Genomic DNA, 15841 nt, shown 5'->3' with positions numbered 1-15841 from the left:
CTAACACACCTAGAACAAAAATATAACTTATTAGTGTAGATAGTCATTTAAAATCAAAATTTCTCTATTCTAAAAATCTCTTATAAATGTAAAACTTGGTTTAAATATTGAATTTTACTTCCGGAATAACATACTAAAAGTCCTCGAAAGATAGTGCTATGGCCACCATCTTGAAAAATGGTATTTGAAAACCAGTTTTTCCCCAGTAACTCAAAAACTATTCATACTATAAAAGAATATTAAATGTAAAGAATGTTCACCAAAGAAAGAGTTACAATTTTTTTTAGATAGCCGATTATAAGTGGGTACGCTAACTTCACACTTCCGGGTTCTAGCACGCGCCATTTTCTGAGGAGAAATGTTTACATCTATATATCAATCGTTAGTTCTTCGTTAGTCCTCGATAGTTCCCAAATTTTTTCGTTAGTTCTCAAAAAATAAAAAAGTTATGAGGCATACAAAGTGGGTACGCTAACTTCACAATTGTACAATTTCCAGCGGGAACAATTTTTTTACTATAAATGCCTATATCTATATACCAATCGTTAGTTCTCGATAGTTCTCCAATATTTACGTTAGTTCTCAAAAAATCAAAAAGTTACGAGGCATACAAAGTGGGTACGCTAACTTCACAATTGTACAATTTCCAGCGGGAACAGTTTTTTTACTATAAAAGCCTATATCTATATACCAATCGTTAGTTCTTCGTTAGTTCTCGTTAGTTCTCTAACATTTACGTTAGTTCTCAAAAAATAAAAAAGTTAGAGGCATACAAAGTGGGTACGCCAACTTCACAATTATAGAATTTCCAGCGGGCACAGTTTTTTTACTATAAATACCTATACCTACATACCAATCGTCAGTTTTTCGTTAGTTCTCGATAGTTCTCCAAATATTTACGTTAGTTCTCAAAAAATGAAAAAGTTACGAAGCATAAAAAGTGGGTACGCTAACTTCACAACTATAGAATTTCCAGCGGGCACTGTTTACTGACTATAAATGCCTATATTTATATACCAATCGTTAGTTCTTCATTAGTTCTCGATAGTTCTCCAATATTTACGTTAGTTCTCAAAAAATAAAAAAGTTACGAGGCATACAAAGTGGGTACGCTAACTTCACAATTGTACAATTTCCAGCGGGAACAGTTTTTTTATTATAAATGCCTATATCTATATACCAATCGTTAGTTCTTCGTTAGTTCTCGATAGTTCTCCAATATTTACGTTAGTTCTCAAAAAATAAAAAAGTTATGAGGCATACAAAGTGGGTACGCTAACTTCACAATTGTACAATTTCCAGCGGGCACAGTTTTTTTACTATAAATACCTATATCTGTATACCAATCGTTAGTTCTTCGTTAGTTCTCGATAGTTCTGCAATATTTACGTTAGTTCTCAAAAAATAAAAAAGTTAGAGGCATACAAAGTGGGTACGCCAACTTCACAATTATAGAATTTCCAGCGGGCACAGTTTTTTTACTATAAATACCTATACCTACATACCAATCGTCAGTTTTTCGTTAGTTCTCGATAGTTCTCCAAATATTTACGTTAGTTCTCAAAAAATGAAAAAGTTACGAAGCATAAAAAGTGGGTACGCTAACTTCACAACTATAGAATTTCCAGCGGGCACTTTTTACTGACTATAAATGCCTATATTTATATACCAATCGTTAGTTCTTCGTTAGTTCTCGATAGTTCTCCAATATTTACGTTAGTTCTCAAAAAATAAAAAAGTTATGAGGCATACAAAGTGGCTAACTTCACAATTGTACAATTTCCAGCGGGCACAGTTTTTTTACTATAAATGCCTATATCTATATACCAATCGTTAGTTCTTCTTTGTTCTCGATAGTTCTCCAATATTTACGTTAGTTCTCAAAAAATAAAAAGTTACGAGGCATACAAAGTGGGTACGCTAACTTCACAATTATACAATTTCCAGCGGGCACAGTTTTTTTTATAATAAATGCCTTTATCTATATACCAATCGTTAGTTCTTCGTTAGTTCTCGATAGTTCTCCAATATTTACGTTAGTTCTCAAAAAATAAAAAAGTTACGAGGCATAAAAAGTGAGTACGCTGACTTCACAATTATACAAGTTTCAATCAACTACTGAAGACCAATTAAGTACGTTAAATTTAACATACACATTTCAAACTTAACATTCGTTGTACATTTCCTGCTTTCCTTTAGAACTTAATATTATATAAAATCATCAATCAAATTATCATATGTAAATCTAAAAGTATTTTTAAATGTTTATTATATGGAGAGTTTGTTATGAATTTAGATATTGAAACTCCTATATTACTAGTTTAGAGTGATTTTCAACTTTTCCTAAGCCGTGTCAAACGCCATTCCAAGTTCTTCCGTCAACAAAATAAGCTGTCTCCAGACATGCGCCACTCCCAAAACACGACATATTTGCCGTTCGACGATCTAGCTGTCTTGCTATTCGCCGATTAACGAGTAAAACGTTTGCACACATGTGTTGTTTTCCTAACAACTGTTTGTTTCGGGAATGGCAAAAATATTCGTTCACTTTGATGTGTGCAAAAATACCGGGAATGAACGGAAAACACGAGCACGAGCATTTGCTGTCATACTACTTGCGAGCGTGGGTACAGTCTGGAGCTGGCTATAGGCATGGAACTTGAATAAAACCTCCCTTTTGCAAATCATTAAACTAAATTTTAATTAATTATTTTAATATAACTAATTTATCATAAGATAAAAATATTTATTCTCGGTATATATTAATAATCCAACACATTTAATTTTAAACGTATTTCTAAACTGTTTAAGAACGATGCTGTGAATGTTTGAAAGAATAGTTGAGTGTACGTTTTTGAGAACTATCCAGAGCTAACGAAGAACTAAAGATTGGTATATAGATATGGGCATTTTTATTCAGAAAACTGTGCCCGCTGGAAATCCTATAATTGTGAAGTTGGCGTACCCACTTTGTATGCCTCTTAACTTTTTTATTTTTTGAGAACTAATGTAAATATTGGAGAACTATCGAGAACTAACAAAGAACTACCGATTGGTATATAGATATAGGTATTTATTATAAAAACACTGTGCCCGCTGGAAATTCTATAATTGTGAAGTTGGCGTACCCACTTTGTATGCCTCTTAACTTTTTTATTTTTTGAGAACTAACGTAAATATTGGAGAACTATCGAGAACTAGCGAAGAACTAACGATTGGTATATAGAAATAGGCATTTATAGTAAATAAACTGTGCCCGCTGGAAATTCTATAATTATGAAGTTGGCGTACCCACTTTTTATGCTTCGTAACTTTTTATTTTTTTAGAACTAACGTAAATATTGGAGAACTATCGAGAACTAACGAAGAACTAACGATTGGTGTATAGATATAAGCATTTATTGTCAGAAAACGGTGCCCGCTAGAAATTGTATAGTTGTGAAGTTAGCGTACCCACTTTGTATGCCTCATAACTTTTTTATTTTTTGAGAACTAACGTAAATATTGGAGAACTGTCGAGAACTAACGAAGAACTAACGATTGGTATATAGATATAGGCATTTATAGTAAAAAAACTGTTTCCGCTGGAAATTGTACAATTGTGAAGTTAGCGTAACCACTTTGTATGCCTTATAACTTTTTTATTTTTTGAGAACTAACGAAAAAATTGGAGAACTATCGAGAACTAACGAAGAACTAACGATTGGTATATAGATATAGGCATTTATAGTAAAAAAAACTGTTCCCGCTGGAAATTGTACAATTATGAAGTTAGCGTACCCACTTTGTATGCCTCTTAACTTTTTTATTTTTTGAGAACTAACGAAAAAATTTGGGAACTATCGAGGACTAACGAAGAACTAACGATTGATATATAGATGTAAACATTTCTCCTCAGAAAACGGCGCGTGCTAGAACTCGGAAGTGTGAAGTTAGCGTACCCACTTATAATCGGCTAGGCCTATAACTTTTTTATTTTTTGAGAACTAACGAAAAAATTTGGGAACTATCGAGAACTAACGATGAACTAACGATTGGTATGATCAAAAGTGGATACGCTAATATGGGTACGCCAACTTCACGGACCTCTACAAGACCCATTCTTTCTACGTATGTCTACGGATTATATGGAAGCATGGTAAGCAGTATGATGGACCTTTAATTTTTGTTAAAGGAAACTTTTAACTTGAAAACCTAGTCAAAATTCAGAACGTAACCTAAAACTCAGAAACACAATATTTTCTTTTTCAAGTTTTGTAAATGAAATCTTAGTTCATGAAAGTAAAACCTGTTTTGTCTATTCAGGAATGATTTAATGGTTTTCATCTTTAAAAACAGTTATTTCGATTTTTTAATGTATTGTACCATAGTAGAATGTTTGTAAAAATTTATTGTTTCAACCTTGAAAAGCTTTGGTAAAATATCTACGAAGTCTTAACCATTATTCCAACTTGTGAAACTACTGTAACTAGGGAACAACTTTGTCAAAACCTGTCAATACGAACATGTGCTAAATTGATTTAATTTCCTTGCTGAAACATTTTATGAGGTTAGAAAATGCTTTAACAACTAATGTAGGCTAGGCTAGTTTCAAATCATAATTATTTCAATGTCAAGCGTAAATTCTTAGTTTATTTATTTGTGTTCAATTTTCAAATGTGATGTAATCCTGTAAAGTTTCATGTAGGCCTAGCCCATTCATGTTCAATCTGTGGAAATTGTAAGTATGTGATTTTATGTCAAAAGGGTCTAAAAGTCATTTATGTTTGCCAAAGAGAGAAATAAAATTTAGGTTAGATTGTTGCGTTGGTAAAAACAGTAATCACTTGAAGTCAACATGTATTTTGCCAGTACTGAAAATAATTTTGTTATGTAAGAATTTAGGCTGAGACAATTTTTCAAGTTTTATAGAAATAGATTTGATACATCGGAACTACTCCAGAATCTTTTATAATATTTCACAGACTAATTGTAAAACAATTTTTAGTTACCACTCTCATTCAAAGTTCAATGTATAATTCATTATTCTGAACTCTTTTGCTGTCTAGTAATGTATTAAAAATATCATGTGATTTAATTGTCGTTTGCGGTAAACAACCAAATAGTTAAAAATATGTTCTGAATGTTAGAGATTTCATAATTTAAAAGATTTGGTTTGGAGATACTGATACTGACTGAGGAATATTTGTGTAATATTGTGATTTTTAAAAGTTGTGTTTGTTTATCAATATTTTGGAACAAGTATTATTACACTTTTGAATATGTAGGGTTTCTGGTTTGGAGGATGCTAGTCTGGGCCCAGAGCCTCACTCTGCTGATGACTGTACCGATCATGACCCTGCTGAAGAGGTTTACCTACTCGACTTAACCTACCCTAACCGGGACTGCAGATTTGTTCGACGAGGGACCTCCACATCCGTATAACTGACAGATGAGTGTAGCTTTAAGGATCTTAGAAGTTGGTTGGACTTTTTAAAAGAACTTTCACTATTCATTGCCGCAAGACCTGGATCAAAGCTACTCTAGCCTATTGGGATACTGTTAAAATCACAATTTGAGGATAGCGTTAACTTAGAAATAGTAAATCATAACCTGATATTTGTCTGTGTGTATATAGTATCTGATAACTTGTACTAGGTAGCCTATATTTGTGTAAAGTAATTTTTCAATTTTGAAAAGAAATAAGGGCCATACTTAAACCAAAAAAAATAAATACAAAAATAAAATAAATACAAAAAATACAAGAAAATATTGAAAGCGTTTTCTACAAAAACAAATTTTATTCAGATCATTTTACAGTTCAGTATATTGACCATGCTACCTACTTGAGTGTAGGCTCTGTTTTGTTGGACAATTAATTGAGTATAGGTATATAAGGTTGATTTCCTGTGGGAATATTTTTGAAGTGAAATCGCTGAACTAGCCTACCAGGTATATATATATATTGTGTATAGGTATAAGGTTGATTATCTGTTAGAATATTTTGAAGCGTTAACGCTGAACTAGATTGTGTGTAAGAATTTTTTGAAGCGAAATCGCTGAACTAGCCTACCTTGATATTTATATACAGGGTGTTTTTTTAAAAACTTGCATCTTTATTTATGTAAAAACCGCAATAGATAGAAATATGCAGTTTGCGGGAATCATCTATTGACGTAGGGGGACCAATTGTTTTGAATTCAACGTTACATTCACATTCCCCCCCTTTACCCCCCTGCCCCCAACTTAATTTTTTTAAATAGCAAGGTACCCCTTGTGACATATCAAATAAAAGAGCATGAAAAAAGAAAATGTTTGATGAAAAAAAATTGAAAATCGGTTCATAAATTTGTGAGATATTCCCCCCCTCACCCCCCCGGAACTTAATTTTTTTTAATAGCAAAGTACCCCTTGTGACATATCAAAAGAAAGAGCATGAAAAAAGAAAATGTTTGGTGAAATTTATTTTTCATTTGATATGTCACAAGGGCGGGTACCTTGCTATTAAAAAACAAGTTATGGGTAGGGGAAAAGGGGGGTGATTATCTCACAAATTCATGAGCCGATTTTAATTTTTTTTTCACCAAAAATTTTCTTTTTTCATGCTCTTTCATTTGATATGTCACAAGGGGTACTTTGCTATTAAAAAAAATTAAGTTCCGGGGGGTGAGGGGGGGAATATCTCACAAATTTATGAACCGATTTTCAATTTTTTTTCATCAAACATTTTCTTTTTTCATGCTCTTTTATTTGATATGTCACAAGGGGTACCTTGCTATTTAAAAAAATTAAGTTGGGGGCAGGGGGGGAATGTGAATGTAACGTTGAATTCAAAACAATTGGTCCCCCTACGTCAGTAGATGATTCCCGCAAACTGCATATTTCTATCTATTGCGGTTTTTACATAAATAAAGATGCAAGTTTTTAAAAAAACACCCTGTATATATTATTTGTGTTTTCAGCTGAACTATTATTAGATTAAGTCATGGTTTCTTATTTGTGCTTGTACTCCTTCAGAATATGTGAAATGTTATTGATGTAGGTATTGAAATTTGACAACATTATAGGATTGAAGGATAAAATATTGTTTTCATTGTGGAACCTGGTCTTAGATTAACAACCATCCATCATACTTGCTTACCATTGGTTCCTTGTTACCACTGATACACCAAGCAACTAATAACAAGGTGGCGCCCTCTCAAAAGTTATGGAAAATTCTCTCCATCACACTTAGAACTCTGAGCTCATGTTAGAAATTTTGACCCACCCCTATACTCTACCAAGAATTTCAGAATATATCTTAGTGAACGAAATGTGCAACGAGCTAGTTAGGCCCCGTTTATGCACCAAGTGCGGGAGCGGTGCGATAGCGGGCCCGCTCCCGCTGTAAATGAGTCTGTTTATGCACGAAGAGCGATAGCGGTAGCGGTTGGTTAAAGGAGAATGGAAGGGGGACACAGTCTTGCCAACTCAAACTCTGCCAAATAATTAACACAACTATTTGTACTAAGTGCACGTGCGCGTGGGTCAAGTTGGCAACACTGGCTTCAGCCCAAGCAACCGCTGCGATTCCTAACTACACAGCGGGCGAATTAGAAATCGCAGCGGGAGGTCAACCGCTATCGCTATCGCTCTTGGTGCATAAACAGCCCCATTTAACTCAATGGTGTTAGAAATCGCTCCCGCTGTCGCTACCGCTACCGCACTTGGTGCATAAACGGGGCCTAAGGCTACAACTAGGTCAAAATTGTTGAACAAACATTTAGTACTAGAATATGTAAACCCCTTATCATACCATTATGAGATTCTATTCTCCTTGGGTTGTACAGGAAGCAGTAATGAGACGAGTGATCCAGATCTGGCTGACGTATCAACCACAACTTACCACTGTCTACCTAACTTGTCACTACACCCCTGGAATGATCTACCCTGGACTGTGAAAGACGATAAGTCCTAGGCTTAAGTTAATTAACTTATTGTAGGTAGGCAAACAAATTTTCATCAGATAACAACATATTGGAATACTGAGTGATGAACCCTGTTCATTGCGGAGTGCACAATTTTTATTTCAGCTGTAGTTTTTTAATATAGACAAAATGAGAGTTTAAAAATTAGAAATAAAAAAAAAATATTATTAAACTAAAAAAAAATATGAAGTTAATTTTTATTATAAAATTAAACTGTCATAACCTAACCTAACTAACCAAACTTGTTAATAGTGAAAAAATTGAAAGAAAGTTTACTAATTGAAAAAATAGTTCTATTCATAAAATAAAACTATAAATGTCTCAAATTCAATTTTATAATTTTTTAATTATAAAATTAAACTGTCATAATCTAACCAAACTAATGAAACTTGCTGTCAATGAAAAATTTGAATGAATGTTTACTAATCGAAAAAATAAGTTCTGTTTATAAAATAAAACTATAAATAGCTCAGATTCAATTTTATAAGGTTTTAATTATAAAATTAAACTGTCATAACCTAAAAAAACTAACCAAACTTGCTAATGATGCAAAAATCTTAGACAAAAAGTTTGTGCCGCCGATGGGATTCGAACTTGGTACCATTAGATTCTTAGCCTGGCATGTTATTCACTAGACCACCGAGGCCGATGGCTCCAATCCAATCTGTATCGTTGCAGTAATGGTGTTCCCTCAGCCAATAGAATGCTCTCATTTTGTCCATATTAAAAAAATTGCAGCTGAAATAAAAATTGTGCTTCCGGCATGTGGGAAGTAGGTTAGGTTAGAACAGATGATCAGATCTTGGAGAAATTAAGCTAAAAATTCATCATATTACTAGTGTACCTGTTGCTCGAATTCGAGCAATTGCGAAGCATTACAGGTGTTATTTTAAAACGGATAACAGTCATAATTTCCGATGACTATATAAGAGTCGACTCAAAGATTATGGAAATACTCAAGATGTACACAGCAGTTAGATATAATCAAAATTTTTTTGTAAATATCTTATCTTTTTTCAAAATCTGGCCTTGTTTTTAGTGTTTTCTACAAATTTTCCCCACTCATAGCCGCATTAGGTTGTCTATAATAACGATTATAAATGAAAAAAAAACATTATTTCTATTTCTTCTACTGTACTTGGTTGTGTTCTATGACTTTCCTGTTTCCATTGTTTGCAAATCGACTCTTTCAATTATTGCTCAAGAAATGTAGCACAGTGTTAATTCAGTTTTATTTTTAGTATATCAAATTATCCAGTATTTCTAACTGTTTTCCATTGTAATTTTAAAAATTACACCACCCAAGTATCGTCTACTACAGATGCAATACACCAAAGAATATCGTCTACATGCAATCTCCAAGAAGTGGTAAAAAAAAGGCAGAAACTAACCCATACAATAGATTTAAGTTAACTTCAAAAGAAATGATTTTAAGAGTTACTGTGATATTAAGATTTTCCACTGATTTAGTAATAGAACATTATATTGCAAAACATGGCACGATTCAGAAGAAAATCGATTTTAAAATCAGAAAAAACCCATTACAAATAGGCTACTTCATTTTGACAAATTTAGTAAATCACAATTTAAATATTAACAACTGTTTCATTCAAAAGTAGTGTAAATGTATGCATATGGTCGTAATGTAAACAAATCTAAAGAGGGAACTTTAAAGGCCTCTGGGGAAGAGCCCCAAGGAAATTTACCTCATTTCTCTTTTGAGGGCTCACCTACAGACCAATACCTTTCATTAGACACCCCTACCCAGTTTCTACACCCAGCCGTTCTCTCAAATTAGCTGTGACAAAAACCCTGTTTTCCTCCATATGAATAGCATGGGATGGGACTTTAAAGGCCACTGGGGCAGAGCCCTGAGGGAATTGACCACGTTTCTCTTTTGATGGCTCATCTTCAGACCAAGACCTTTCTTTAGACACCCCTACCGAGTTTCTACACCCAGCTGTTCTCTCAAAATAGCTATGACAAAGAAAAACAGTTTCAAATTAATATATAGATTTATTTACTTGTTTAGTGTATCAGTACATGGGGACCGAGTTTTACTCGGGAAACTTTATATGTTATATTATATCAATTTGTCAAACTTAGTTCAGTTTGAAAATGTATAACCTATTTAAGTAGGCCTATATCTTACAAATTGTACATAGTTAAATGTAGAGTCTGAGCCTAAGCATAGCTTCCTCTAAGAGAAGGCCATGACATATGCCTAAAAAAGTTGGGTAGCTAAGCCACTAAGGCTAGGTCTAGCTCCACCAAGGGGTAAACGTTTACCGGGTAATTTAGTGATGATAATAATTATTAAAACCATTAAAAATATAAAAAATAAGATATATTTCTCATTTATATTGGCAAAGGTATTAAATAAATAGTAATAAAACTGAGGATAATATAAGAATATTTTTTTAATGGATTAGAAACTCATTACTCTGGAAAGTTTTATAATGTAATACAAATTCTTATACTGTACATCAAACGATTTAATGAACTGGAGCAAAGTCAAGTCGTTCTCTTTCTCTCTGTCTCAAGTTAAAAAATTATTTGTATGTCAGAAGCTACTAATACACATCAGAAGTAACAGTTACATTGGAAAGTGTTTCAAGAGCTTTCTGTGCATGCGCAAGCTAAGGTGCCTGTGGGTACAGAACGTCGGTTATATCTTAAAATGTAAACAATATGACAAGAATGGTGGAATGTTTTCCTATAAGGCCCATGTAAAAAAAAATTTCAAAAGTTTGTACTCATATTATGGCAAAAATAGATTTTTCCTGGCTATACCACTGGTCTAGAACTTATTTTTGACACAGAACTTAGTTATTCCGTAAATATAAACGTTTTTGTTAGAGCCGATTCCCAGATTGAAGTAACAAGTATTCAAACTTTACTTATATTATATATAGGATTGTGTATTATGTCTTTTATGTCTCAGGTTTATGTCTCTTTTATGTTCTATAATGTATATATTTAAGTCTATAATGTATATATTCGAGTCTATAATGTTCAAATATATATACAAACCCTCTCTTTTATAAATATAGATGTTTAACCTTGTAACTGGTCACTTGAAAGGGTGACCAGTTTATTTTTTTTTTAATTATTATGATTGTAGGATACTGCAATTAGACTAACCATCCTTTTATGAAATCTAAAAAAGTTATTTGGCGTGTGTTTAGTTGTGGTTACGTTTGGAGGCGCTGAATATTTTATAGTTTAAATAAATGAATATGGGGAATTACGATGTACATTGATTCGATGAGGGTGGTTTAATTATCAAGGATATTGGGATATATAACTATTAACGGGGAATGGATAATAAACATAGACAATTAATTAAGTTACTAGCTTTATAGTCCAGCATCTATAGGGGGTTGAGTATGCACTGAAAGTGTAACTCTTTTTGACTTTTGATTGTTTTTGGGGGCATCTTGGAGATGACAAAAACCGATGTTGTCGCCCTCCCAGCAGGTGCACAACTTGGGGGGGAAGGTGCTCTGAGACGCTTTCTAGAAAATCGCTTATATCTCGTGAACTAGACACGATAGAAACAAGCTCTAAACGGTGTTGTATTACCAACTTCATCTGCTTTAAAAAAGTATCCAGGAAAAGTCCAGTATCTATGATATTAGTTGAGTTATTTAACAATTTATTTAAAATGTTGAATAAAAACCCCTAAAAAACTTTAAATTATCCATTAAAACAACAAAAGTACAGTTTTTCATCGTGCATAATATGTTTTACACGCTAAAGTGACTTTATATGGTAATTATATCGAAATATTACAAGGTTATGCGAGGTTTCCGATGAAGCGGCACGGTGACGCGGGTGACGCCGCTGCGCGGCAGAAATCAACGTGTACAGACTTGTAAAAATTGTGTATGTACCGAAAGTGTAACGCATTTTGACTTTTGATTGTTGTTGGGGGCACCTTGGAGATGACAAAACCCGATGTTGTCGCAATTCCATCAGGTGCACAACTTAGTGGGAGGGGGGGGGAAGTAGCGCTGAGGCGCGTTCTAGAAGATCGCTCATATCTCGTGAACTAGACACGATAGAAACATGTTTTAAACGGCATTGTATTACTAACCACATCTGCTTTAAATATTTTACAATGAAAAATCCCATATCAATGATAAAAATTAGTAATTTAACATTATATTAGAAATTACAAATTTAAAGTCAAAACACCGTTTATCTACCTATAAAACTCTCATAAAACAATGAATATTAAGTTTACTGTGTTTAGAGTGCATTCTATGTTCAACACACGAATTTACAAAAAATTAAGTGTACTGTACTTTCTTTAAAATAATATGTACGGAGTTCTCGGGTTAGCGAGAAAATAATTATAAGCTGTTTTTAACACTAGGCTATTTTAAATATAATATTTTAACAAAAATCTAGGTACAAATACCAAAGAAAATACTTCAGATTGAAATGTATACGGTTTTTATTAAAATAATATTAAAATAGACTTGGAAATGCTGTACTTTATTTTAAAACTTAACTACTACATATATAAACTACACATAAGAAAATAATGGATACTATTTCAGCCATCTTGTTTGAAATGGTCTTAAAGATAAGGATTTCTAAAATTTTTAAAACATTTGCAGTAGGATCTGCAGGATGACTTGTTTGAAAAGCAGCTACAAGTTGATCTAGAACAAGTCTTTCATTTACATGGCTTTAGCAAATTTGTAGGAGCCGGGGACAGTGTCATAAGAAGGGGGCGCAATTTTCCTGAGCTGTCTTTGAAAAAATCCGTACTGGAATAGATCTAAAGGCTCTATTTCTGCTGTCAAGGACTTTTCCCAAAAATATAGTTGGGAACTACACCGTAACAGGTGTAATTTGAAGCTGTCCTGTGTGCAAGGCATTTTACAAATGTCCTTGACGGCAGATGGATTAGTTAGTTGTGATTGCTATATAGATGCTGTCATTGCAGATGCTTCCTTTTCTTCTTAATACTGCTGTTCCTACTGCAAATGTTTTAAAAATTGTAAAAATCCTTATCATTAAGACCGTTTGAAACAAGATGACTGAAATAGTATCCATTGTTTTCTTATGTGTAGTTTATATGGTAGTAAGTTTTAAAATGAAGTACAGGATTTCAAAGTCTATTTTAATATTATTTTAATAAACACCGTATACATTTCAAACTTAAGCATTTTCTTTGGTAGTTGTACCTAGATTTTTGTTTAAATTTTATATTTAAAATCGCCTAGTGTTAAAAACAGCTTATAATTATTTTCTCGCAAACTCGAGAACTCCGTACTTATTATTTTAAGGAAAGTACAGTAGACTTTTTTTTTGTAATTCGTGTGTTGAACATAGAATGCACTCTAAACACAGTAATATTCATTGTTTTATGAGAGTTTTATAGATAGATAAACGGTATTTTGACTTTAAATTTGTAATTTCTAATATAATGTTAAATTATTAAATTTTATCATTGATATGGGATTTTTTATTGTAAAATATTTAAAGCAGATGCGGTTAGTAATACAATGCCGTTTAAAACATGTTTCTATCGTGTCTAGTTCACGAGATATGAGCGATGTTCTAGAACGCGCCTCAGCGCTACTTCCCCCCCCCCTCCCACCAAGTTGTGCACCTGATGGAATGGCGACAACATCGGTTTTTGTCATCTCCAAGGTGTCCCCAATAACAATCAAAAGTCAAAATGCGTTACACATTCGGTACATACCCAATTTTTAAGTCTGTACTACACGTTGATTTCTGCCGCGCAGCGGCGTCACCCGCGTCACCGTGCCGCTTCATCGGAAACCTCACATAACCTTGTAATATTTCGATATAATTACCATATAAAGTCACTTTAGCGTGTAAAACATATTATGCACGATGAAAAACTGTACTTTTGTTGTTTTAATGGATAATTTAACGTTTTTTTAGGGGTTTTTATACAAAATTTTAAATAAATTGTTAAATAACTCAACTAATATCATAGATACTGGACTTTTCCTGGATACTTTTTAAAGCAGATGAAGTTGGTAATACAACGCCGTTTAGAGCTTGTTTCTATCGTGTCTAGTTCACGAGATATAAGCGATTTTCTAGAACGCGTCTCAGAGCACCTTCCCCCCCTCCCCCCCAAGTTGTGCACTTGCTGGGAGGGCGACAACATCGGTTTTTGTCATCTCCAAGATGCCCCCAACAACAATCAAAAGTCAAAAAGAGTTACACTTTCAGTGCATACTCAACCCCCTATAGATGCTGGACTATTACTAGTGTTTTTACTTTTTAAATTACTTCAACATGTGACCAGTTCTTTTCAGTGCCGGATTTAGGGTACTTGCGGCCCTAGGCCAAATTACTTGAGGGGCCCTCCCCCTGTGGTGAAAATTCCTTGCGATCGCGGAAGTAATAGTGACTATCTCCTATACATCAAGGGGACATCATCATCGACACCCGTGATCCTGGATGAAATCGTGGACATCTCTCCTAAACCAAGTCAAAGCCATCATAACTATGATGGCTTAGTGATCATAACTATCCGGGACCGCAGTAAAATCGTGAACATCTCCCGCGGGCCGCAATCACGGGGACATCATCATCGAAACTAGCGATCGCGGCAAAGTCGTGTTAAAAACCTCTCCCGTGGACTGCGATCATGAGGACTTCATCATTGTCACCCGCGGCCGTGCCGAAATCGTAAACATCCTCCTCGGTAAGCCACCACGGGGACATCCACATTGACACCCCCAGCCGCGGCGAAATCGTTAACATATCCCGTGGGCCGCAATCACGTGAACATCATCAACACTTGCGATCGCGGCAAATTCGTGTTAAAAAAATCTCCCGTGGACTGCGATCTTGAGGACTTCATCATTGTCACCCGCGGCCGTGCCGAAATCGTAAACATCATCAACACTTGCGATCGCGGCAAATTCGTGTTAAAAAAATCTCCCGTGGACTGCGATCTTGAGGACTTCATCATTGTCACCCGCGGCCGTGCCGAAATCGTAAACATCCTCCTCGGTAAGCCACCACGGGGACATCCACATTGACACCCCCAGCCGCGGCGAAATCGTTAACATATCCCGTGGGCCGCAATCACGGGGATGCATTGTCAACACTCGCGGCCGTGGTGAAATCATGAACATCTGCCGCGGACCGCAATGACGGGGACATCATCATCGACACTTGTGACCGCGGCGATATCGTGAAAATCTCCCGCACACGGGCCGCAATCACGGGGACATCATCATTGACAACTCGATACAGCATCTAATTCGTGAACGTCACCCGCGGCCGCGGCTAAATCATGAACGTCTCCCGCGGGCCACAATCACGGGACAATCACAGGCACCCGAGGCCGCGGCAAAATCGTGAACATCTCCCTCGGTCCACGGAGACATCATTATGGTCACCTGTGATCGCGGTAAACTGGTGGTTTAAAATAAATTATTTTTTTAAAATTGTATCTAAAAAAATGTTTTTCCCAATCCTCTGCGGCCCCCTCTTGCTTGCGGCCCTAGGCCGCGGCCTAATCGGCCTAGTGGCAAATCCGGCACTGGTTCTTTTGTTCAAATGAATATTATTTTTGACTCAGCTGTTTACAAAACAAACTAATATGTTGTTGTGTTTACTTTTCTTTGTTTACACTTATTTATTTAGCAATTGATGCAGTGTAATTGACATAATAGACTAGGCCCGTTTTCAAAAAAAGGCAATGCAAGAAGCATTTCATGTAACAATTGGGGAAACAACGTTTTTAGGGTATTTCGACCCTGCTGAGTACGAATCTGCCTGTTGCCAACGCGAAATTTGAACCGGAAGTGCGGTATCCAAGATGGCGGCCAAAACTCTGTTTGCCCCATATCCAGGGCCGAACTTACCTAGGGGCGGACGGGGCGAGC

The sequence above is a fragment of the Macrosteles quadrilineatus genome, unplaced genomic scaffold, assembly GCF_028750875.1.
Source record: "Macrosteles quadrilineatus isolate MER2022 unplaced genomic scaffold, UCM_ALF_1.0 Scaffold_9__3_contigs__length_116548681, whole genome shotgun sequence".
Lineage (NCBI taxonomy): Eukaryota > Metazoa > Arthropoda > Insecta > Hemiptera > Cicadellidae > Macrosteles > Macrosteles quadrilineatus.
Note: the sequence above shows the minus strand (reverse complement) of the source record.